A 27,317-nucleotide genomic window follows, 5' to 3' on the forward strand; every position below is an offset into this window, starting at 1 on the left:
ACATTCTTCTTGCCCCCCTCTTGAGCACGGTGGATGGGGGGAAGGAAGCATGCCCTGCTTTATTTCAATGAAGTACATGCCTTATATTTCCTCTTGTTTGAGTAGAAAGACTTGGAGCCATCATGCAAGAGTATCCAGGTGGGATTCAGAAGGGAACTCAGAGGACCTCACCTCATAGCCCAGAGCCAAATAACTCAGCAATATCATTGTAGTGCATATCTGATGCGCTTTGGAATTTTTATCAGCTTTTCTAGCTCTTCTTGGTAAGAGGGCTAGTCTACAATGAAATTCTTTGTCAATACCAGAAATGGGAATACTATATAGATATTAATAAATATGGACAAAAATAACTTTTTATTGTGAAGAGTCTTTCAGCAGGAATGGATATTGAACTTTATTGAATTTTGTGTTGGTTTCTAGTGAGATAATTACATATTTTTTGGCTTTGACTTATTGATTGAATTAATTATATGAATATATATTCTAATATTAACTTATTCTAGTATTTCTTAATAAGAGCCACTTAAAATAAGTGTTACTTTTGGCATATGACCGAATTAATTTTGCTTAATTTTTATTTAGGGGTTTAAGAATGTATGTTTATAAAGAATTACGGCTTTAATTTTTAAGTGCAAGTTTGATTTCTTCTTGGATGAAAATGTGATGAAACCCCCCTGAGTTTTAAATTTTTAAGTGATATTTTTGTTCATACTTTTATTATTACATTGGTTTTATTGCATTATATTCAGAGAATATGGCCTATGCCATTTATGTTTTTTTTGTAATTTGAAACTTCCTTTGTGGCCCCATAATCAATTTTTGCAAATTTTCCATTGTTATTAAGAAATAAGTTGTATTGTTTATAAGGCACAAATTTGGGGAAATTAATAAATTCTATTAATTATATCATCAGATTATCTAGAGTTATAATTTCTGCCTACTTTTTCTTTCTTTTTTTTTTTTTAAAGATTTTATTTATTCGACAGGATAAATACAGCCAGCGAGAGAGGGAACACAAGCAGGGGGAGTGGGAGAGGAAGAAGCAGGCTCATAGTAGAGGAGCCTGATGTGGGGCTCGATCCCATAGCGCCGGGATCACGCCCTGAGCCGAAGGCAGACGCTTAACCGCTGTGCCACCCAGGCGCCCCTCTGCCTACTTTTTCTATCAAGGACTGACAAGTAATGTTTGTATTTTCTATTAATATAGTGCTTTGGGTGGTTTTCCTTTCAATTAAAATAGTTTTGAGGTTTTGTTGTTTGTTTGTTTGGTGGGGGGGTGCCTGGTGGCTTACTTTTCAAATATGATGCTTTGGTTAATTTTGTCTCTATTTCTTTCATTTGTCTAGCTGATTCCTATGGTTTTCTTCATGTTATTCAATATGCTGATGATAGCATTGTTGAGATCAATTCTGATCTTAATGTGAATTAATCAGACATTTCGCTAGTAGGTGTGGTAAATTTCCGTAAGTTTATAGTAGATTCTTTTTATGAGTAAAGAAGTTTTCTCCTATTCCTAAGTTGCTATGAATTGTGATAGTAAATGCTGAATTTCACTAATGCATTTAATGAGATGATCAGAAAACTTTTCTTCTTCAAGATATTAACATACTGAACTCATAGTAAACTTTTAAATGCTAAAGTGTTCTTGCATTCCTGCCTGGTATTAATCCAATTTGATCATGATGTATAATTTTTAAATGCATAGTTAATTCAGTTTCCTGATACTTCTTTTTAAAAAAAGATTTTATTTATTTATTTGAGGGAGAGTGAGAGAGAGAGAGAGAACACAAGCAGGTGGAGTGGCAGGCAGAGGGAGAGGGAGAAGCAGGCTCTCTGCTGAGCAGAGAACCAGACAAGGGGCTCAGTCCCAGAACCCTGGGATCATGACCCAAGCTAAAGGCAGCCACTTAACCAACTGAGCCACCCAAGTGCCCCAGTGTCCTGATACAATGATTTTTGCATCTATGACTCATGAAAGGCCAGAAGATTTCCTTTCTTGTTCTGTCCTTCACTAGTTTTCATATCAAATTTTTCCTATTTTCTGCTTTCTGTATATCTTGATTTTTATGTTTCTCTTTTTTCACCATTCTGAATTTCTTTTGGATTACTGTAGTTTTTTAAAACACTTCTACTGCCCTCCCACACACACACTGACTTGGTAATTATAAATTCTATTTCTCTTGGTTTTTCCTTTGAAAATTATAATAAATATTACACATAGTTCTGACTAATTCCATCTTACTATGTAATTGTCCACTATTTTTTATCAGATCTTCTTTTCTTGCTCCCTGAGTTAGACATTGATATTATTGTTCAAATTTTTAAGAAAAATATATCTTTTTCTTTATTTTTATCAATTACTTCATCATTATTCCTTCTCATTTTTCTGGGACGGTTTTCTCTTTTTTGAAATATACTTTGGAATTTCCTTTATTGAGGGTTTATTGGAGAAGAATGAATCTATTTTTGGTTGTTGTTCTAATATGTTTTTATTTTGTCTACATCCCTGAATAATAACTTATCTGTATATATAATGACAGGTTGAAATTAATCTGTATCAGTACTTTGAAATGTTCTGGTTTCCACTGTTGAGATTGAGAAGTCTGCAGTGAATCTAATTATTATTACCTACAAAGGTCATCTTTTTCTTCTGACTGCTTTTAATATCATCTCTCTGTCTTTGCTTTTATTTTTACTATGTATGTTGTGGAAGAATTTTCCTTTATTTATTCTGATTATGAGGATTTGTCCTTTATTAATTATAAACATTTATTAACTATTATCTCTTGAAATATTGCCTCTTCCTTTTTCTATTTGCTTCTGTCTTCTAGAACATCATATAAATACATATATATAAATGTGTGTATATATGTATGTGTACATATATAATATACATATACACACATATGTACATGTATATACATACATATATTTTATCCTTCATGTGTCTTAATCTCTCTCATATTTGTTCTTTATTTTTGTGTGCAATTTTTTAGAAAATTAATTTGGATCTGTCTTCCAATTTCCCAATTTTTCTTATAAGTTACATGTAGTCCATTATTTAAAGCACATTGAATATTTAAATTCAATGATTACATTTTTTCCTACAACTTCTATTTGTTTACTTTTCAGATCTGCCAATATTTGGAAACAAAATATCTGGTTAATTGCTTCATTTCTATTTATTTCTACTTCTTCAAGCATTTAAACATTTTAATTTTGTGACTTTCATAATTCTGAGATGTGAGATCATGTTTGGCCTGATTTTATCTGCTTGACTTAGACTTCTGAGAGCTTAGATTAAATGTATGCCCTTTAAGGAGAATGTTCTGCCAGGTACCCAGAACTCTGCCCATGAGGACAGCTGCAAATTTATTTCTCAAGCTTGGCACTTCCCATGCCATAAAAGTAGTTTAAATTAAATCCCTAAAGCTGCCCAAATCATGCCTGTGTTTACAAATCCCCAAAGGAGAATTTTTCCTTACTCACAGCACAAATTAAGACAGATATAGTTTCTGATTGTACAGATTTTGCCTTATTTATCATTTTACAGAAGGCATAGGCCTTCAAAAACCACAGATTTGTGTGGGGGTAGGAGGGCTGGATTTAATTTTAACTCTACCTGGAATGGTTCCAGGCCTTATTTGTTTTTTCTGTGTGTCATTAAACCCTGATCCTCTAGATAACTCAGATCAGAAAATACCCTGAGGGCTACTTCAACTCACCAATATAAAGCACAAAGAAGAGTAATCTGTAGATAGAAAGCATTATGTATAAATACACATTAAATAAATAATGGAAAATGTCACATAGGAAATGGTTGGTGGGGCACCTGGGTGGCTCAGTCCATTAAACGTCTGCCTTTGGCTCAGGTCATGATCCCAGGGTCCTGGGATAGAGCCCTGCATTGGGCTCTCTGCCCAGCGGGGAGCCTGCTTCCCCCCACCCCCCATTGTGGTCTCTCTTTCTCTCTCTCTGTCAAATAAATAAATCAATAAATCTTGAAAGAAAAAAAAAGAAAAGGAAAGAAAGAAAGAAAGAAAGAAAGAAAGAAAGAAAGAAAGAAAGAAAGAAAGAAAAAGAGAGAGAAAAAGAAGAAAGAAAAGAAATGGTTGGTGGTACCAGAAATGTTTAATTTCGACAAGTTGTGACATTTTGTTAGGGTTGAGGATGAGTGGGCAGATCATTTGGTAGCTTTCCATACTTGTTTCAAGTATTCAAATGTTAGAGAAGTTGAAAGAGATTTGCTCTGTATGACCTAAAAGAACAGTATTGTATTTAGATTGATCAATCAATAAATATAGCAACCATTGCTGTCTGGCACTAGAAACTATAAAGAACTGAAATAGCATCATTTGATTTGTTTTCTTACTCATTTTTCAAAAATTTAACATTAAATCATAAAACTTTAAAAATAATTGAAAGTTTTCAAAACATGATTATTGGCTCCACAATATCTTGTAATTTGGAAATGACATGATTTATGTAATCATTCTCTTGTAGAGTTAATTTTTGCTCTCAAGAGTACCGTAAAAAACATCCATACTACCTTTTTAAAAGATCTCTGATAATCCTTGGATAGATTGCTAAAAGTGTCCAAAGGTCATGAATAAGTTTTAAAGGCATTTGATATTTGTTTTCCAAATTGTTTTCTGGGAAGGTTCTGGAAAGTTTAGACCAAGTTACACTCCACCAGCAGTACATGATCGTATTTGTCTCATTTCTGTAATTTCTTTTCTGGGTGTATTTACTACAATTTTAAAACCAGGATCTCATGTTTGCAATCTGTAATACTTAAACTACAAGTGTTTCTCAGAAATTATTCACCAGATTTGTAATGATAAACAGTTGCCAAATTGATGGCTATGCAGGTATTATAGTTATAATAACTTGACATAGCCTCTTTCTGCTGCTTCTGTTGAACAGTCCCCTTGTTTCTTTTGCCCAAAGGAGTCTACCTATAGTTCCATATGGGATATGTTTGAAACCTTCATGGTTTTAGATGCCAACTGTTAACTACCATTAATTGCTTTATTAAATTTCATAATATCTAATACAAATCTGGATATAATAGGCCCTTTGTTTTAGATGCTAACTGTAACTACTTTTGTGGCAATAGACATAGAATCTAAAAGTAAATCCATTTTAGATTCCTTCTTATATGACATTTTCTCTTCCTACAATAGCATGAAGTCCTTGATAGCAAAGAAATGATGTTTATTAAAGGTCAGAAACTATCATCTTTAGAATATAAATGTTTTTATTTTTTAAACTTTGAAGGTATCAAGGTTGCAATGTAAATTTTACTCAATACAAAATTATATTGTTATGGGTGGTGTGAAAACTGAAGCTACATTGGCTAACGTGTTTCAGTAAGTTGTTTAAATAAGTAAATCAGTGATCCAGAATATTTATTGCTATTCCACACTGAGATATACTATGCAAATTTTCCCTGGGCAAAGAGAGTTGGGATGACATGATCAACTTATTGCATTAGATCAAAAGTAAGTATTCTACTGGCATGACTGAATCAACCTCATTCATTTAAACCTTGAAGTAAACTTAAACCAACTCCTTATGTTCACAAAACATCTTCGTTTAGAATTTCTTTCTCTTCTTTTCTTTTCTTTTTTTTTTTTTTTTTTTTTTTTTTAGGATGAAAGCTTTCATCCCTTGTAAATGTGTCAGGAGTCAGTCAATAGAAAAGGAAGTTGATTTGGGTGGCAGGCAGCCTTCGTGTTCTCCCCAAAGAAACATTGCATAGGGGCTCCTGGGTGGCACAGTGGTTAAGCGTCTGCCTTCGGCTCAGGGCGTGATCCCGGCGTTATGGGATCGAGCCCCACATCAGGCTCCTCCACTAGGAGCCTGCTTCTTCCTCTCCCACTCCCCCTGCTTGTGTTCCCTCTCTCACTGGCTGTCTCTATCTCTGTCAAATAAAATAAAATAAAATCTTTAAAAAAAAAAAAAAAGAAACATTGCATAAATAGCGATGACTCATTGGACAGGTATCTCAAGGCTTCTTGACCTGGTGGCTATATCATATTTGGAAATACAAGCCATATGCAACTGGAACTCTTCCTGTGAAATCTTTAAAAATTGAATTTCAGGAAAGAAAATATCATAACTGGAAAAAAAAAAGCCATACTTGTAGGAAAACTGTGTCTGTGCCATCTGCCTTTAAATTAATCACCAACTGGTTTTGTCTAGGTGAATATAGCAACTTATATTTTAAAAGACAGGACAGCAAGACGCAAACAGAAAACATAATAGCCACCTACTTTGAAAATTAATTAAATGGAATATTATCCTTTATGATCTTTCAGAAGCTGAAGTTTATGGTCTTTTGTTCATCAGCCTCAAGACTTGTAACTCAAGTTACATGGCTGCAGAACTGGGGCTGTTCACCACTGTGTAATGCCACTGCCCACTTTCCCTCCCTGTTGCCTCATCTATAATGGCTTCTGATTCCTTGTTCCATGACGTACTTCTCAGGAAGACCTCTCTCTTTCTTTACTCTCCCCTGTACAATCTTCGTTCATCCTGTTCTCCTACTCAGAGAAGTCTCCCATCTTTTCACTGTCAGTTGAAATGCTACACTGTCTGACTAATGTCAAGTGGCACACTGAAATTTTACCTTACATGTATACAGAAACTTACCTCTCTATCTTGCGTATATCACATAATTTACCTTTAGAATTATATTCAGGCTGTTAATTTTGTTTACTTTCTGTCTTTATTGTTTTGAACTTATTTATTAATTGCTTTATTAAATTTCATAATATCTAATACAAATCTGTATATAATAGACCCTTAATAAGTACTTGTTGCCTAAAAATAGATCATTGTAGTTCATCCTAAAATATGTACATTTTGCAATGATGTAAGAGCTTAACCATTATGAAGATGAACTTAGCCAAAATTGCCTAAAATATGTACATTTTGCAATGATGTAAGAGCTTAACCATTATGAAGATGAACTTAGCCAAAATTGCCAAGTGCAACATGGTAAGGATGACAAGATGTCTATCTCATTAACTGCTTTACTCAGAAATATCGGCACAACTCCTAAATATCAGGCCTTGTGCTAAATGTATGGGATTCATTAGTGTGCAAATCACTAATGTTCCATTTCTTCATAAAGCTTACAGTCTAGGGGGGGATCTGATAGTGAAACAATTAAAATATTGTGTGTGGTTAGGTGCTCTGATGGAATAGTACACAATGACTGGTTCATGCTTTCACTGAAAAACAGAGAATGTTAATTCTACCATGCAACCTCCAAAGAATGTGTTTTTCTTTCACTTCAAGTTATTTCAATTGTAACATCATTCATAGAATTTTTTTGGTTGGGAGCAGTAGGAACCAATTGTGACTAGCATAAGCAAACCAGGGAATGTGTTGGAAGACAATGAACATATCTCAGAAAATCAAAAGAAAAAATCAGAATACAAGAAAGGAGGGAAGAAGGCAGATGCAGGGATCCAGTAGCAGGATACCATTAACATTTTTTTCCAGATATTCCCTGCCATTTAAAGCATTCAGGTGAACTAACTCTTCTGGTTAACCAGTTGTCCTGTGCCAGTCCCAGCCTATCAATAACCAATGTGTGGCTGGACCAGCCCTGTGTTTCTTACTATCATTGTGAGATGCCTTTCAGCAATAACCACCAAGAAACTTTGGGTAGGGGAACAAAAGTTTATTGTTCATATATCCTGGAAAGCACATGGCATCCCTGGGGCCACACAGTGAGATTTTGCGGGAAGAGAAAGAGAAGGAGAGAGAGAGAGAGAGAGAGAATTCACAGGCTGGAGTTCTGGTTTTATAGTCATTAAGGGTGGAGGACTAGGGTTTCACTGACTCACTCTGACTCACTCTTTATTGGTAAAAATAAAAGTTAAGAATGGAGAATTTATTTTTTTTTAAGATTTTATTTATTTATTTGACAGAGAGAGACAGCCAGCAAGAGAGGGAACACAAGCAGGGGGAGTGGGACAGGAAGAAGCAGGCTCCTAGCGGAGGAGCCCAATGCAGGGCTCGATCCCAGAACGCCGGGATCATGCCCTGAGCCCAAGGCAGACACTTAAAGACTGCGCCACCCAGGTGCCCCAAGAATGGAGAATTTAAAGCATGCGAAGAGAAAAAACAAGTGGCCTAGATGGATAGTTATTGAAACCAGCCAAGATCTGTAAAACAAAGGAGGTTCAGTTGGGGGGTAGGCAGCCTGACTCATTTTCTAGTTGTGTAGCTGGAGATAGGTATATTTGAGATAGCTATCTTTGAAATGGATGCCTCTTTGAACTGGATGCTTCAGTAATCAAAGCTTAAATTAGGCACTTGCATTACAAAAAAGGGGAAAAAAAACCCCACAACTATCAGAGTTTACACCACAGTCCACCTTGTGCTGTCACAACATCAGAGTTTACGATGAGGACACTAACTGCCTGGGTAGATGATATACTAAAAGTCAGGTGTAGGGCTCTGTTGTAACCCAGACATTGCACACCGAAACAGGATCAGAATAGCAAATTCTATAATAATTCTATAGGCAAGAGCCTGAAATCCAGTCCATAGTTACTGTCCAAATTTAAAGGTCCAAACATAAAAAGGGGTCAGTGATCTCAGAAGTCTTGGGAATCTGTTCAAGGATTTGGATAATATTGTGAAATATTTTAACACCTTGGGCCAAAGGTGTAAATAGTATTAAGTAGGTTTGAACATGTCCTGCGTTGGTAGATTACTCATCTAAGGAACAACTAAGGGAACCAAACTCTTAATCCTGAGGATAAGTCAGTTCAGTTAAAGGGTTGCGTCTCATTTTAGGAGGTGACAATGCAGGTTTCTCAAGTTAGGCCTATATGGTACAACAATTTGCATCAGACATTTAATAAGAGGCACCAGGTATTTAATAAGAGTTTCTATGGAAACAAACAAACAGGAAACAAAGGTTAGTGATTGGAGCACATTATAAACCCAGTTTTAGACTTTCTGAAGGCAGCCTGTTGATAAGATTTCTAGACATTGGGCTCAAAGTGCCTTCAGATGGGGTGAGGGTAGACAGTGGCAATCTGATAGACTTTCTTGGCTTGCAGTTTGAATGTCTCTGGTGATCTTTCTGAGTGGTCCACACAGCAACAGGCATGAAGACTGTCCATATATGAGCTATTTTGGTGATTTCTCTGAGGTTTATATAAAGTTACCCCATTTTAGCTTGCATGGCTTCAGGAAAAGGGAAGTTCTAGTTCTCAATGATTCCAAGTCAGAAGGTGGGAGAAAAGAATGGAAATGTTAGTTTGGAGAGTTATAGCCAGATATTGGAGGAAATGAGAAGAATTCAGCATTCATTTTAGTTTACAAGGAGAAAATAAAACTTCAAAGACAATTAAGAGGATTAGAATCTGATATTCACAAGGGTGTACTATAGTTTCCATTGACACATAATTTTTTTCTCTCTGTAGTCATCCCTACTTCTAGCTATCAAAGAAGCCACACCAAGGACTGGCCATCAGATTTCACTGGCAATACCTAAAGATTTGGATAAAGTCTTCTCTTTCCGAGCTCTCCAAAATATCCTGAGTTTCCTGGGCCCACAAGGAAATGACCTTCCTTGCTCATCTGATAAGGCCGTCTGGAACCCTGTAAGTAAGGTCCCAGGCTGGTTTTTCCAAGGGGCTTTCCCCGCTCCATAAAGTCAACCTTAGATCCTTAAAGATGTCTGGTCATATCTGAGTCTATGCACATTTTTCTCAAATATGACATTCCACGCAAAGCCTTATGAATTTAACCAATGCTTCTAATTGTGTCCTGTTACAAGGGAAACAATTGTTATTGAATTTATACAAATAACTATATTGTCATTAAAATAAGAATACTTATGGAGAATTTTTTAATTCTGGGATCAGGTGGGGAGAAAAAGTAATGGTTTCATCTTTGTTCACAGAGATATAGTTTACCAAATTGCTGTACATTATAGATAATTAAAGAGAAATATGTAAAAAAACAAAACATGAAGAATCAACAATGTTTCAAACAAAAAATCATAAAAATTATAAACACCCTCATCAGTTCATTCACCCTCATGTAATTAACTGTTGTTGATCTTGATCTTTTGTCAGTTCTATGAAGTCATCGATTTCTCTGTTTGTGTCCTGTAAATTCATACCCAGTTTAGTGGTATGACCTGAAAACTATAAGAAACCTGTACTTATCAGAGTTCTTTCCATGAATCTCCTTGAAGACAAGCACTTTTGCCAAAGCATCAGAGTAAGACAATAACTGTGAATGGCAAATGTCTTAAAAATGTCTATGGCTAAAGATCTTGTGAGATTCATTATAATGCAATTGACAAAGAAATTCAGCTATTTCTTTGACCCACATTTTAAGATAATGGAATTATGAGTGATAACATTACATATCAGATTTTTAGAAATTTCATATAATTTCCAAGAGACTTATATTAATAACATATATTCATACAAGGATAGCCATAAAGAAGGTTTCCATTATTTTTTAAAATAGATTTTATTTAATGGGGCGCCTGGGTGGCTCGGTCTTAAGCGTCTGCCTTCGGCTCAGGGCGTGATCCCAACGTTCTGGGATCCAGCCCGGCATCTGGCTCCTCTGCTGGGAGCCTGCTTCTTCCTCTCCCACTCCCCCTGCTTGTGTTCCCTCTCTCGCTGGCTATCTCTCTCTCAAATAAATAAATAAAATCTTTTAAAAAAATAGATTTTATTTATTTGAGAGGGAAAAAGGGACCACGAGCAGGGAGGGAGGGGTAAAGGGAAAGGGAGAAGCAAACTCCCTGCTGAGCAGGGAGCCTACCTGGGGCTCCTGACCTGAGCTGAAGGCAGCTGCTGAACCAATTGAGCCACCCAGGTGCCCCTTCATCAATTTTTCCATTATTTTTATGTGACAATGATTCCCACATAATTTAAGATATTAAAGAAGCCTAATTGGTTTAATGTTTCTCTTTTTATAAGAAAAGAGAACAAATCTTTTGAGATGTTTTAGGAACTCTCTGGAAAATCCTAAAGGTAGTTCCAGTTAGAGTAGTTCAAAAATATTTCATTTAGAATTTGAAATATTGGGAAGTTTGTAAAAAAAAAAAATCAAAAGGTTTTAAAACACTTGATTAAAAAGAATCAAAGGTCACTGGGAAACAATACTTAGTTATCTGTTCAACAAAGTGGTACTTAAAGACTTTGCAGGCAAATACAGAAAGTTACATAGTTGTAAAAAACCAAACAAAAAACTTTAGCTCATAGTAGGGAAGACTCAGTTTTCATAAATAAACCTGATAAAGAGTGATGCACAAAGATTATTTTGATAAAACAGAATCTTTGTTTTTGAGGCAGATTACTTTAAAGACAAATAAAAGCCTTTTATAGTTCATCAGTATTGGGATCACAGAGGCCCAATAATGAATTGGGCCCAATAATGAAACTGGACCAAGGCAGGCAGTTTTATACATTTCAGACAAAGAGACAATAGATTTGTGAGGAATTTATAGGATAAGCAAAACAAGTGTTTGGGAGCTTTAATTAGCAAGAAATTTTAAGTGGAATTTGGGCTGATGTAGTAGATTAATAAATATGTAACAAGGCTTGTTTTTAAAGCTTTCTCAACTTTAAAGTCTCTTATCGCTGATGATTTTTGATGAGGTTGGGGAATGTAAGTGAGGTTCAGTGGGGTGGAGTCCAGAGCCGACGACCGAGAAAGAATTCTTGAGACGTCTTTGGTGCAAAATGGTGGTTTATTAAAGCACGGGGACAGGACCCATGGGCAGAAAGAGCTGCTGCCCTGAGGTTGTGAGGAATGGCCATTATATACCCTCAAGTTGGCAGGGGGTTAGGGATAGCGTAAGTCTCTAAGGAATTTTGGAAGCAAGGTTTCCAGGACCTTGAGGGGGCTAGCTGCTGTTGGGAAAAGGTCATTTACTACTGTCTAATAACACCTTAGTCATGAGACCCTTCAGATGTATATCGGTGGGCCATAAGCTTGGGGTATGATTGCCAACACGTATCCTGGGGAATGTCACCATGCCTGTTTCAAGGACTTGTCAATGGGCTGTGGGTAGTAAGGAAATTTCATTGTGTCTACATACATTCCGTCTTGGAAGCTAGGTTACTGAATGCTTTGTTCTTGTAAACTGCTAAGACATTTGTAAAGTGAAGGAGACTCAAGTCTTGCAAGATTGTGGTATCTATAGGTTAACTGTTTCTTTGTCCTTTAGGGCAGCCAGGAGTGCCTGAGGAATGTCACACACTTCCCATGGAGGGGGGGAGTGGGAGTGTTGTTGCAGGGTGTCAGCTTCTGCTTTGTCTTCAGCTTGCCTTCCGTTCCCTCATCAATTTTTACTTCTTAGTATAGGAAGGATGCCTTTTACATGGGAGATATATTTCCTGCTTTTGATGAGGGATGTGCAGATGATGAGGAGCAGAGGGCGGGCTGGGGACAAAGCGGTAACAGACGCCCCACAACTCCCACCATGGGATGTACGTGGCATCCCTTGGGCACTCCTGGCTGCCCTGAAGGACAAAGAAATAGTTGACCTATAGAGACCACAATCCTGCAAGACTTGAGTCTCCTTTAGTGTACAAATGCCTAGCAGTCTACAAGAACAAAGCATCTCTGTCAGTAACCTAGCTTCCAGGAGGGAATGTAGATACAATTGAATGTCCTTGTAGTCTGCAGCCTCCAGGAAGTTCCCGACTATCTTCATGTTGATGCCTTACAAGAGGGGTACAGGGCCTTGACTTGACAATGGCAAGGCCTCGGTATCCTGTGAGTCTTCTTTAACATATGAAAGTCCTTTCTCAATCTCCCTTTTTCCTTTCCTCCCCCAACCCTGTGGTATATAATCAGCCACCCCTCACAACCTGGGGCAGTATCTCTTTCTGCCCACTGGTCCCATCCCCATGCTTTAATAAACCACCATTTTGCACCAAAGACGTCTCAAGAATTCTTTCTCAGTTGTCGGCTCCGGACTTCACCCCACTGAACCTCACCTGTCCCTCATCACTTTCAGGGGGACAAAGGAAGTTCTCGGTGACCTTCTTGCATAAGTTGTCTCCTAAGTAACTTATAATTAAAATAACTGTTGAGGAGGAAGAATTTCCTATGCCCTTCAAAGTCCTTCTAGCTGGACAAGAGTCGAATTGACATGAGACAGATTAACAGGAGAAAATCAGATGTAATAGTGTACGTATGGGGAATCCACAGACATGGAAATTCCAATGACAGTGAAGCATCATGATGCTTATATGAACTAAGGTGAGGGGTAGTGGTCTAAGGATAAAGGGAAGCAAGATCATTAGTAAGAAGATGAAAGATGTTTGCAAAGCAAAGATTGTCCTGTTATGTAGATAAGCTTCTTAGGTAAAGGGTAGTCTCTGTTAATAGCTCTTTTCCTGGTACAAGCAGGCAGTTGGTGGGGAGAGAAAAGAACTTTTTTTCTGAATCTACTGGCTGTGGATTGCTTTTAACTCAAAATAATGTTCTTGTCATAGTGACCCATCTTGGTGCAGCCTGAACTTGGCCAGCACAGAAAGCAACTGTAAATTGTTACACCAGCACTTTTTAGATTGGCAAATTTATGAATACATTTCGCAATTTCAGAAATGTACATTTACTCATAGCACAATTTCTCAGCATGGCATAGACATTTTTACTGTCAGACCCAAATATCTTTCTTTCCTCAGTAATAAGAGGTCAACTTAAACTTGTGTGACAATTACTGTTTTAATATTGTATCTTATTTAGAGATGATCTAGATAAGTCAGTAAATTTTTAACATTTAACTTAACCCAGCAGAACTCTAAGGATGGGGGCGCCTGGGTAGCTCAGTCGTTAAAGCGTCTGCCTTTGGCTCAGGGCGTGATCCCCGGCGTTCCGGGATCGAGTTCCACATCGGGTTCCTCCTCTGGGAGCCTGCTTCTTCCTCTCTCACTCCCCTGCTGTGTTCCCTCTCTCGCTGGCTGTCTCTCTGTCACATAAATAAATAAAATCTTAAAAAAAAAAAAAAAAAAAACTCTAAGGATGTAAATCACCAAAGAGGTTTAGGAAACAATTTAAGTAGATGTATCATAAAACGTTATTGTTGAAAATTTCACTTAAAAACATTTATCACACTTATATTTATTTACTTGTTCCTAAAATCCTATCTAGATTACTTATGAAAATTTTTATGAGACATTAACATAGCTAGCCAGAATTTTATAACAGGTATCAATGAGTTTATTTGACTAATAAACCCAGATAGAATATAAGTTGTAAGTCTACATTATATTTAATGCTGATAACTCTGAAGACATGCTTATTTTAATTAAACTAACAAACTTAAGCTAGCTTTTATTTACCAAAGATTATCTTGGCTCTCATGAAATTGAAACACGTTTGGGTTAGTTTCTATTATATTTCTGAGAGTTTAGAAATATTTAATTTGATAAGCACTTATTTTTCTTTAAGCCAATTAAATAGAGCTTTTTCATAAGTTAGTTTTGGCAATACCATCCAGAGGTAGAGAAGGGGGGAAAAAAGGCACATACATATAACATAAATCTACAGACATACAGAAACACACAGACAGACACAGACACTCTGTAACTTCTACCTCCAAATTTCAGCCAGGAATCAGGTATAACAACATAAAACTCACTAGTTTATAAGTAACAGTTGAATTCAAATTTTGTCTCCAGCTAATGGAACAAGTTAAGGTTACCTGCTCCAATGGCTAGAGCTTTTAAGAAATATCTGTGCACACAACTTTTGTATCTGTCCTTGACAACTAATCTTTAAAAACAAAACAAAAAAAAAGATTTTATTTATCTGAGAGAGAGATGGAGGGGGCCGGGGGGAGGACAGAGGGAGAGGGAGAAACAGGAGCAGGGAGCCAGCACAGGTCTCCGTCCCAGGAGCCTGAGATCGTGACCTGAACCGAAGGCAAATGCTTAACCCACTGAGCCACCCAGGCACCCCTGTCCTTGACCAAAAATCTTAAGGAGTCTGCAAACTAGATTTGGGGCACGAGCTTTTACAACACTTTGTATTTTAACAGCCCTCTTCCCACCACTTCCTACCCCTCTTTTCTTCCTTTAGTCTCAGGAGATAGAGGGCAGTGTTTTAGTTTGCTCCTGGGACGTTTACATTTCAAAGACTTGGTAAGATTTACATATTCAAGAGACAGAAAAAGAATGTGAGTTTTCTGTGGGAGTTCTATTGCCTCTAGGTTGGTTTCGTCAGTCCCCATGAGATGTAATTGTGCTGCCCTGTAATTGGGAGGAACAGCTTGTGAAAATAGTTTTCTGGGTCAGAGGGGGCCTCTTCGGAGTTAGAAATGAATAATGTGGGGCGCCTGGGTGGCACAGCGGTTGAGCGTCTGCCTTCAGCTCAGGGCGTGATCCCGGCATTATGGGATTGAGCCCCACATCAGGCTCTTCCGCTATGAGCCTGTTTCTTCCTCTCCCACTCCCCCTGCTTGTGTTCCCTCTCTCGCTGGCTGTCTCTATCTCTGTCGAATAAATAAATAAAATCTTAAAAAAAAAAAAAGAAATGAATAATGTGTCCTTTGGGTCACTGTGGTCATGGAAATGTGCCACTGGACTGTGCCAGTTTTGTGGCACAAGATACGGGTCTCATCTTAATGTCTTCCATGCATTGTGAGCCTTAGCAGGGACTGTGATGGAAGGATGGGCTCAAACATTGCCCTAGGGCCTTTTGCCTTTCCATTTCCTCCTTCTTCTCCCCTGGAGAGCCTCGATAACCCTGTCAGCTTTTCCCTTGCTTGCTCGGACACTTTTTGAGGCATGTTGCTTAGCTCTGCCCCTTTCAGAGGAAAGGGGGGGGGGATTGAGGAGCTCTGGTATGTTGGAGGAAATGAGCATATAGCCTGGGTAGATCTTTAAGGAGGCTATGGATTTTAGGGTCTTTAGAGATCCTGGCCGGTGGAGACATTTTGGCAGCCATGTGCAAAGGTTCCCAACCAATTGAACAAAATCCCACAAAGGCCAGGTAGCTCCTCACCTCCTTCCTGCTGCATAAAATCTTTAAGAAAAATTTGAATTTCAGTTAAGAAATAGTTTCTGATCTCACTTCCTACTTCTTGATTTTCTTCTGTTGCCTTATTTCTTATGGTTATCAGAAAATTTTGACTGATGCCCCCTTGTAGGTGGCCACTTTCCAGAGCATCCCAGCTAACCTCTCTAGAACTGAGGTCTGCTGTGCTACCGGGATACACACATGGTCTCTGGGAAAAGCCCCGAGCCCTCAGGACTGCAATAGCAGAGATCTAGCACGTTTTCATGCCGAGGCACTACAACACCCAGGAAGCTCCTATGGGGGTCCGCTTCTTTAAGGAGCTGGTACACCTCCACAGGGCTCTTAGGAGGCACTAGCACCAGAAGTTCAGAACATTTATATTTGTCCATTAAGCTTTTCTTAGCAACACTGTGCCAGAGATTAGACCCACAATATTCCATTGGATCAGAGGACAAAGAGTGACAGTGTTAGGTGAAACAGGGACCATAAACCTCTGTTTTATTTTTCCTCTGGTTGTGCCAGTAGTTTCCAGGTGCAGGATTATTTTCACTCTTATGGGTTAGGACACATAGTCTCGGTACAGCCCGCTGACTCAGTAGTTACAGATAAAGATCTTCTATTCCCTTTAAAGGAAATCCTTTCCTGTGCCTTTAGCCCAGAGCCTTTCCATAGGTGGTGACAATAGACTAGCAATCCAGTCTGCCTTCCTTAGCTGTCCTTGGCCTTGAGGTATGGACATTAATCATGCACATTAATCATCAATTAAACCTTTTATAATTAGTGGTCTTATTAGATAGTTCTTATTCTCATTGGACCATGTGGCCTTGATCACGCCACTCTGGGAGAAATTGTTGGATTATTAAGGCAATCAACCCTTTGGGCAGACAATGCACAACAGGGGCAACATGCCAAAGTACATAGCAGCATGACAGGCTCCCAGCAAGAGGTAGTTCTTTCCCAGGTGGTGATTCCCACTTGAGTTGGGTGGTTAGTAGCAAGCTGCAGGTAAAGGACATTCCCCTCAGTTAATCGCAAGGGCAAGCATGCAGTCCTGCTGACTGCGCCAATTGTTTTGTGCCAGGCTCAGCCTAATAATAAACTATGTTCTGGCTGGACCAGTCCTTGGTTCTCATCATGACTGCAAAACCCCTTCAGCAATAACCATCAGGAAACTTGGAAAAAGAAGTTAGGACTGGCAAGTCCTGATGGCACACTTCGGGTCACACAGTGAGGTTGGAGAGCGAAAGAGGGAAAGGGAGAGAGAATGTATGGGATAGGCCTGGGATTCTGGTTTCATTGGGGTGAGGGGTGGAGGCCTAGAGTTTCATAAGCTTACTATTTGGTGAATTTAAAACAGAAGAGTGGGAATTTAAAGCATGGGAAGCAAAATAAACGAACAAACAAATAAATAAATAAAAAGTGGCCCAAATGGTTAGTTATTGAAATCAACCAAGGTCTCTAAAATAAAGGAGGCTCAGGCTGGGTAGGTGGCCTGACTCATTATCTAGTTGTATGGTTAGCAGTGTGCTTATTTGAGATAGCCATCTTTGAAGTGGATGCCTCAGCGAACAAAGCTTAAACCAGGCATCTGCATTACACAAAGGAAGAAAAATACCCAACTGTCAGGGTTTACACTACCCCACTTTGGCTCTAGAATACATCTTTGGATCAAATAGTCTTGGCTGTGGTCGTAACCTAGGGGCTACTAGTCTGTACAGCTTGGTATTGCATCAGTCCCGTTACCTAATAGAAAGGAGTTATTAGCTTGCATATAATACTCATATTTTATTTTATATTATTTTAAAGATTTTATTTAGTTATTTGAAAAAGAGAGAGAGTGAGCAAGCTTGTGCCAGGGGAGAGGCAGAGGGAGAGGGAGAAGCAGACTCCCTGCTGCCTGCAGAGCCCAACGTGGGACTCTGCACAGGGCTCAATCCCAGGACCCTGAAACCATGACCTGAGCCAAAGTCAGCCGCTTAACTGACTGAACCACCTGGGCGCCCCTGTAATGCTCAGGTTTTAAGTAACATCTCAAGATACAACATTCAAAGGCAAGCAACATTTTCAACTTTTTTACCCCTATTAAATTAAATATAAATAATTACTTCGGCTTGTTAGTGTGCCCTATCCGTGGGTACAAATTAGCTACGATTTGGCAGAAAACTGTGAAATGATCATTTTCCGTATATGTTTTATATCACATACAGATATTTTTGGATTTATAGATTTTTATTTTCTATGCCCATTCAATGGATATAAATACACTTGAAAGAGAATTTACTTCAGAGTGAGTTAGAGTTCCCCCTGTTGTTCAGAAAGTGATCAGAGCGTTAAGGAGTTAATTGTGAAGTCCTACAGAGAGGTCTTGCGTCCTGCCTTGACATGATGGATTACTGGAACAGCCAGCCTGTCTTATTCTCTGAATTGCATCAAGAACAGTTGGTTGCAAAACAAAATGAAGCAAAAAGAATAGTGTTAACAGCAGAAAGAATAGTAATAGTCTCTCTTCTACCGCTATCTCTCCATTCTGTTGGGAGGCTCATGACTACTCTTTCCCTATAGAGCTGAGTGTATCTGTTTAGACAAACAACATGTTTCATATTCTATCTTTTCCAGGTCAAAGGTAAATTAAAGGCAAATTTGTACAAAGAACATATTGTATGGAAGGCTAAATGAATAACTTTTGAAACACGTTCTCACTTAATAAGGCGATTAAGTATTAATAAATTGGTTTTACCGAGCTCTTGGCCAGAAAAGAATAACAACAACTTTGCAGGGAAAGCCTCTGGCAATGTTCCCAGTTAGAGGGATTCTAATTGTCTCTCATTCTCCGTATTGTTCAGCTACTCGATAGGACTGTGCAAGTAGAAGCCCTAGGTTCAGTTCCATTTGTGAACTGGTCCAGAGGCAGTTCTCAACAGAATGATGACCCAATGTTCTCTAGGGGCAACTTCTTGGCACCCTGCTCCAAACTAGTTTTTTTTGTGAAATACTTTGGAACTCAATGAAAGAATGGGTAAAACCTAACATCCCACTGGATGCAGAAATTAAAAGGGATAGAGAGATTTCTTTTAACAAAATCAAAGGCTACTAAGAAGAAAGTAGGTGGGGAACAAATATTTACTGGTGCCTGGTCTGTGGCTGACTGTGCTAGGAGCTTGACAGTCTATTACATTAAAACTTCAAAAAGATTATACCCATACAAAGTATTTTAACATTTCAAAAATGATGAAACAGAGTTTCCTATAAGTGATATAATGAAATAATCCCTCCCATTCCTAGTAAGGAGCAAGCTTAGAATTCAAAGCCAGACATAACTGATTTTAAATATCATGCTCTTTTACCATGTGCCTTTATTTAGTTTTCGTTTTAGGTTCTTTTTTATTTTATTTTATTTTATTATTTTTAAGTAAGCTCTACACCCAATGTGGGGCTTGAACTCATGACCCCAAGATCAAGAGTCACATGCTTTACGGACTGAGTCAGCCAGGAGCCCTGTTTTTGGTTTCTTTAAAAAACTTAAAAGCTCACTTAAAATTAATTCTCAGCATTTATAAATTACCACCCGTATGAAGCAAAGGAAAATGAATAAAGCACTATTTCTAAGAGCTGCGTTCTGATGTCACCAGTGGCATACCTTGTTGAAAACAGAGAGGAAACTTGAATCGATCAGTTTTTTAAGATGTTGTAGAAAGGCATATACAGCAGAAAACATATTCCTAACTTATTTAATATTTCCATTATATAAAAATGTACTAACAACACCTCTCTTATAGTTTAATTCAACACATCAGACAGATTGTAAAATTCTGTTCTCCACTAGAACTAATAAGATAAATTACTTGAAATACCTTTTGTGAAAAGAGGACAGAGACAAGCCAGAAATTGTCTTTGAATGAGAACACACACTTTATAGGGCCAAGAAATCTCTGGACACTTCAATGTGACTGAATAAGGAATACAAGGCACTAACTATAGTGCAGGGTGGAGAGTATCACACATTTTTGCAATGCTGCAGCTATTTCCATGACCAAGAATGTGATGTGTCGGAGCCATCGTGCAGCCAGAAACCCCTCATGCACAGACTAATTGGCAGGACAAGTGTGTACTGCATCACAGTGACTGCATGCTAACAAGTTTTAGGTGGAACTTTCTAGCAGGAGGGGAAGGGCAGTGCCACCCTTGTCACAGACAAACAGTTCACCACCCTGTCTCCCAAAGCTCATAATTACCTATGAGTGGTTCATCTCTGACAAAGCCTGGACCACATGTGTGTAATGTCAATAATGCTCCCTGTTGATGTGCAACGTTCTGTCAAATAGATAACTATTTTGCCTGTATAACATCAAGCCAATAGGCATTCATTCATTTTCCTCTTCATTTATCACATAAAGTTATCTTTTTTTCATTTGGATGCTTGATATCCTTTAAATATGATCCAGAACTTAGTCAGAAATGAAAAGCGCTCCTTTCTTATACAGCTCAAATTACCAGCATGATATCACCACCACCTGGCTATACATAATGGGCCTATCAATTATCCTGCTGCTTCCCTCACACAAAGCGGATGACAAACTCCTACCCCTTTACTCCGGAGGAAGATCTAATCCACAATGTTCTTCTATTTTTACATCTATAAAAACCGAGACTAGGAGACGTAGGAGCAATTTAGGATATGTTAGTTTTGTTGTCCACGTTGACTCAAGGACATTTGAGAGGCCTAGTCTCCAGCAGTCAAGCTGGGCACACAGCTTATTTCTGACACAGCTGTCTACTTAAGCCAGGTGGCTCACTAGGAGCATGGCTTCTCTCAGCTCAACCACCGTCAAAGTTATCTTGAGTCATTACGTCGCTATCAATCTCAGAGTCCATCATCCATGGTACAGACTAGTGATTTTTAGCTGGCAACTCACCAGCTAACTTGTGTTACCAGCATAACCTGATATTACCATTATTAATATTAGAATCACAGACTTTTAGAGCTAGAAAGAAGCTTCTGGATCATTGGTGTTCCTCTCCCTTATTTTAGAGAAAGAGACCAGATTAGGTGTTGATAGAGATAAAAGGCTCTCCCATGAACCAAGGTGAGGTTGTAGGATTTTATACACAATAAGGACATGAAATTCTTCAGTACATGACTCACAGTGGTAGGCAAGGAAAGATAAAAGACAGAGACAGGTTGTCTGCACTATAAAAATGTATGAAAACTAAGAATTGCTATTGGCCAAAAGGCAGCTCACAGTGAGATGCTGAGCAAGAGGGGTATCATCTCTGCGAGGAAGGCCTTTCCTGCCAGGACCTGGCTGACTGGCTTTGCTTGGTAAACCAAGACTCTCAGGCCTTCTTTCTGCCATTGAATTGAGTCATTCCTAAGTTTGATCTAAGAACTCATCTTCTAGACCTCAGGGAACTTCTATTCGAAAACAAGAACAATACACACATATATATCTATATTCTGTAAATTTGAAATGGGCGAAGATTGCTAGCTCTTATTTCCTTAATTTCTTAACTCCTCCCCTATGCCCCCATAGTGGCATAGGGGAGGTTAGCTTTTAAATTTCATTCTACTGTTATTCATTCATTTGTTTGTTTGTGTGCCTTCTTACATTCATTCATTCCAGATTTATTAAATACGTGCCTTGTATGGTGTACCTTCCACATCCTGGATGAGATACAAAGATGTTTAAGTTATGTTTCCTGTTCTGAAGGATTTCACAGGCATATGGAATTATGAAAGCAGAATACCACAACAATGACAGAATTGCTGTGGGAGCATAGAATACAGTGTTACCTACTATTCATGAGAACATCTGAGACAGAATTTGAAAGAGGAGAGAAGTTGTCATTGGTCAGATGGAAAGAAGGAAGATCCTTGCAAGTAATAGCATGTACAAAAACACAAAGTTATACAAGGAACCTGTGATGTTTGCGAATTGATAAGCAGTTTCATGGGGGCAGAATAAAGAGTAGATCTGATGTAATATTTCCAGAAGTTGTTTGACTGGATGGATGTGGGAAAAAGGAAGTGCCAAGGTTTCTAGTTTAGGAAACAGAATAAATAGTGCATATAGTAGAAACATCTTTGTGCAAGTCCAAGATGGCACGGAGTTCAGTTTGGGATACGTAAAAACGTGTAAAACCAGGCCATTTGCAAAACGATTATTATTCTGCCTGTTCAGTAGTTTTAGAAAACCGGTTTTCACCAATATAAATGGTCTTGTTTTGTTCTCAGTAATCAGGAGATAAAAGAATACATAAATATAGTGGCGAATACTAACTTAAAAAAAAAGACTTTATTTCCTGCAATTGATAATAATCCTGAAAAACTGGACCACATTTCTACTGCATGTAATTTATTAACATTAGAGATTTAGTTAGAAGTGGGGCCCACCTTTCCAGTATTGTCCATTTTCTAATTAATTAAAACAGTTACACGTGTAACTTGCAATACTAGTTTTTAAAATAATTGAAATTAGAATGGAAGCAGATGTATAAGACCTAAAGAAAGTGGGAAAATACATATCACAAATACATTAGATCACGATGAAGGAAATAAAGCCAATATATTTTTTAAAAGGTAACTGATACACATCAGTAAGTGATTTGGTTTCCGTTTCTTCTTTTTTATTTTGAGAAGTAAGTGATTTGGTTTTCTGCTAATTTGTTTCAAATGTTTATTGTTCTATGAATATATCTACAGATTATCTACATAATCTATAATAGAGTGCTGTGAATTATTGGAATAGAATAATGTAGTATATTTCTCATATGTTCTTTTCTTTTTTTAACTTTTTATTTTATTTATTTATTTATTTTTATTTTTTTTAAAGATTTTTTATTTATTTATTTTGACAGAGACAGAGACAGCCAGTGAGAGAGGGAACACAAGCAGGGGGAGTGGGAGAGGAAGAAGCAGGCTCATAGTGGAGGAGCCCGATGTGGGGCTCGATCCCACAACGCCGGGATCACGCCCTGAGCCAAAGGCAGACGCTCAACCGCTGTGCCACCCAGGCGCCCCTGACTTTTTATTTTAAAATATTTTCAAATTTGGGGTGCCTGGGTGGCTAAGTCAGTTGGACATCTGTTTCTTGATTTCAGCTGGGTCATGATCTCAGGTGGTGGGATTGAGCCCTGCATCAGGCTCCACGCTTGGCGAGGAGTCTGCTTCTTTCTTTCTCCCTCTCCTTTTACCCCACATGCTCTCTCTCTCTCTCTAAAGTAAATGGATGGATCTTTAAAAAATAATAAAATAAACTAAAATCTTTTCAGATTTATACAAAAGTTATAAGAAAAATTTAAATAACTTAAATTAACACAGTACAGTTAACAAAGTCAGTAAATTGAGCTTTGATACAATAGTTTTATCAAACGCACAATCTGTATTACAATTGACAATTTTCTCATAAAGTTTGGAGTATTTTTTTTCCTTTAGTGCAAGACCGGTCTAGGTCACACATTGCAGGAAGTTGTCATGTCTCTGGAAGAGTTCTCCAGCCAATGACAGTGGTATTTGAAGGAATACAGGCAAGTTATTCCACAGAATATTCCTGAATTTTTAATTGTTTGATATTTCCTCATAGTTAGATTTAGGTAAAGCCTTCCTGGCCAGAATGCCACAGAAGTGATGTTGTGTCTTTTCCAGGGTGTTGTATCTGGAGGCACACGATGCCTTACCTACGCTCCTTGGTGATGTTTTTTGATCACTGGTCAGTGGGTTGTCTGGTTTCTTCACTATGTAGTTATTAATTTCCCCCTTGAAGCTAATAAACAATATGTGGAGAGACACTGTGAAACCATGCAAACACTGATGTTCTTTATCAAATCATCCCCTACCCCCTGCCTCCATATCTATCCATTGATTATTTTTGGCCCAAACCAGTGTATACTACAATAGAAGCAAAATGACCATTTTACAACTCCAGGATCCTTTTCAAGGTTACTGCTTCTTGTTTGACTCTAAGGAAGAGTCCTTTACTCTCCTCTACCTATCGCCATGTGGACCCATCGATTCCTATTTTATTTGATTTTACTGTCCTTATTTACTGAAAGAATTAAAATATCTCAGATTGCCAAAGTGGCAGTTTAATTTCTGGGACAACAATGGGTTCCAGGCACATCTTGTACCTTCCTTGCCCCAACCCTGGAATCAATCATCTCCTTTTATTAGCTTTATGAAGCCATTTAAAAGAGTTTACATTTTAACATTTAACACAAAACCCAAAGACATTCTGGCATTCTGGATATATTCCCTGTTATTGCTTGCTGTGCTAATGAGAAAAAAATATTAAAACATTCTCTTTTTAACAAATATGCAGCTCATTAAAAAAAATCTAATCAAACTTCTGTGGACTAAAAAATAATCAACACTAAGAAATTTGTAATAGAGGGGCACCTGGGTGGCACAGCGGTTAAGCGTCTGCCTTCGGCTCAGGGCGTGATCCCGGCGTCCTGGGATCGAGCCCCACATCAGGCTCTTCCGCTATGAGCCTGCTTCTTCCTCTTCCACTCCCGCTGCTTGTGTTCCCTCTCTCACTGGCTGTCTCTATCTCTGTCAAATATATAAATAAAATCTTAAAAAAAAAAAAGAAATTTGTAATAGAACTTGTAAATCAGAGCATACGATGCTAGATGAGAATATTTTCCCCGACATGTAGGGCATGTTAATAAGGACAGAGGTGCTAGTTATGCAATAAAGTATTATTGAAATGATTGGAACTTGTCCAATCAGTGTCTACTGTCACTTAGTACATCGATCACTTCTGGCAACAGTTCTTGATGTTCTGCCACGATAAAAATTTGCTTTTCATCATGGATTATTAAGCAATCTGAAGTGACACATGTTGTTTTTCTTAATATGACATTTTTGTCATATGATTCAATAATGACTTTCTGTTTCTCAAAATGAAATACTATATATTCATTGATCAAGAATATTTTGTTAAGTTACATTAGAATACAAAGATGGAGTAAGTTTAGGAATCTATTAATAGACCCTGATTCTGAGACAAGCTATTACACAATGAAATGAAATTGCAGTCTTCTCCAGTTTTCTTTCTTTAGTGCATTTGTAGGTTATAGAGGTCACACTGTAGTACTTTAAGTAATATAAGTTATATAGCTTAAGATGCACATCTGAATAAAGTCCTATGATGAACAAAGAGCAATTTTTAAATGAATGTTGAGTTTTTCCATGAGTACTATTTTTTTCTTTTTTAAGATTTTATTTATTTATTCGACAGGATAGAGAGAGCCAGCGAGAGAGGGAACACAAGCAGGGGGAGTGGGAGAAGAAGAAGCAGGCTCATAGTGGAGGAGCCTGATGTGGGGCTCCATCCCAGAACGCTGGGATCACGCCCTGAGCCAAAGGCAGACGCTTAACCGCTGTGCCACCCAGGCGCCCCAATGAGTACTATTTTTCATTCTAGAAGACTTTTTGTCTTTCTGGACCCGTTTCAGGAAAGCAAAGGTCAAGAATTATCTTATTTCCTTTGTAGTATTTTCACCAGTATTTCTAGAGAAACAAATATGATCTGGTATGGTATGGTGTGATATGATAAATATCGTATACTCTTCAAAGCCTTTTCCACGATTTTGATGTGGCATCAGCATCTCTGGGGACAGTTTAGAAGACCCAAGGCTTCTACCTAATCAGTTGAGTTATAAGTTAAGCGAGGGCTGACTGGTGGTTTATACAGTGGTTTTCAGGGTTACCTTCCAGATTATTCCAACGAGTGAGAACTTGTTTTGTGGTAGTAGAGGATGTCCCAGCATGCTACTGGGCAAAGAACACAGAATTGGGAGCCAAATGGGTCTCTGTTTGAGTTTTGACCACTCCAAAGATGTGTGAATTTAAAACATTTAAACTCACAAATTTTACCCTCCTAGAGTATTAAATGGGGGCTGATAATAACCACTTCATAGGATTATTTTTAGGTTTAACTGAGATAAAACAATAAAAGTGCTTTGAATTTTGAAGTGTTACACATGCTTCGTCTTCTTACTATAATAAGATATAACTATATATATAACTATATAAACTTATATAACTATAATGTTAGCATTATAGGCTTGTCTTCATCTTTTCTGGATGACCAGTAAATAACTTGGAATCAATGTACTTGGATAAATACTAAACAAATGAAAACCATAACAGGGGCACCTGGGTAGCGCAGTCGTTAAGCGTCTGCCTTCGGCTCAGGGCGTGATCTCGGCGTTGCGGGATAGAGCCCCACATCGGGCTCCTCGGCTAGGAGACTGCTTCTTCCTCTCCCACTCCCCTGCTGTGTTCCCTCTCTCGCTGTCTGTCTCTCTGTCACATAAATAAATAAAATCTTAAAAAAAAAAAAAGAAAACCACAACAAAATACCCCTATTAAGAACCTTATTACATCAAGCATTATCAAAATACTTTTATAAATAGAAATTTATTCTTAACAATCCTATAAATTATAACTTATAACTCATTTTGCAAATGAGAAGAATTAGGAATGGAAATGTTAAATAATGTGCCCAAAGTCTTTAAGTTATAAAGCTGGGATTTGAAGTTAGATCTGCTGGACTTCAGTCTTCATCAAATGTTGTGTTCAATATTAACTTTTTTATGTGTCTTGCTAATTTTCATTCACAACAGGAAGAAAGCTGAGTTGTTACAAGAGGAAAGAATTTTCCATGGGCTATAATAAACTGTGAGTGGGACCGGGAGTGCTCATCAGGTAAACTTGGTTGTGAACAACTGAGAATATTGTCAAAGATGATCACAATGAAAGGTGAAAGGCAAAAGAGAGCCTGAAAAAGAAAATTTGCTTTTTGTTTTTTCAGATGGAGGACTGAACCTAGAAAGAAGTATGGGAGGAAGATCTGGAAAGGTTTTTTTTTTTTTTTTTTTTTTTTTTTTTTTTAAGATCACTGAAGAAGTACAGCTCCTCTTTTTTCATTTTGTAAATTAAAACAAAACAAACACACCAACCAACAACACAACCTAGAACCAAACAGGTACAAGTTACTCTGAAAACAAAAAAATTGAATTGATCTGTTCTACTGTTTTTCTGGTTTGTATTTCATTGATCTCTTCTCTAATCTTCATTATTTCTCTTCTCCTACTTGGTTTAGGTTTTATTTGCTGTTCTTTCTCCAGCTCCTTTACGTATAAGGTTAGCTTGTGCATTTGGGATTTTTCTAATTTTCTGAGAGATGCTTGGATGGCTATGTATTTCCCTCTTAGGACCGCATTGCAGTATCCCATAGATTTTGGACTGAAGTGTTTTCATTCTCATTAGTTTCCATGAA

General features: G+C 37.9%; 1 long non-coding RNA gene across 1 annotated transcript; it reads left to right on the top strand.

Annotated features, from left to right (window-relative positions):
- Positions 1 to 1,079: 1,079 nt before the first annotated feature.
- On the top strand, positions 1,080 to 26,923 carry LOC103663425. The gene is made up of 3 exons (XR_568771.2): positions 1,080 to 1,179; positions 9,456 to 9,635; positions 26,662 to 26,923. It is a non-coding gene; the product is annotated as an uncharacterized LOC103663425 (long non-coding RNA).
- Positions 26,924 to 27,317: the final 394 nt, after the last annotated feature.

Source organism: Ursus maritimus, unplaced genomic scaffold (assembly GCF_017311325.1).
Source record: "Ursus maritimus isolate PB19 unplaced genomic scaffold, ASM1731132v1 scaffold_13, whole genome shotgun sequence".
Classification (NCBI taxonomy): Eukaryota; Metazoa; Chordata; class Mammalia; order Carnivora; family Ursidae; genus Ursus; species Ursus maritimus.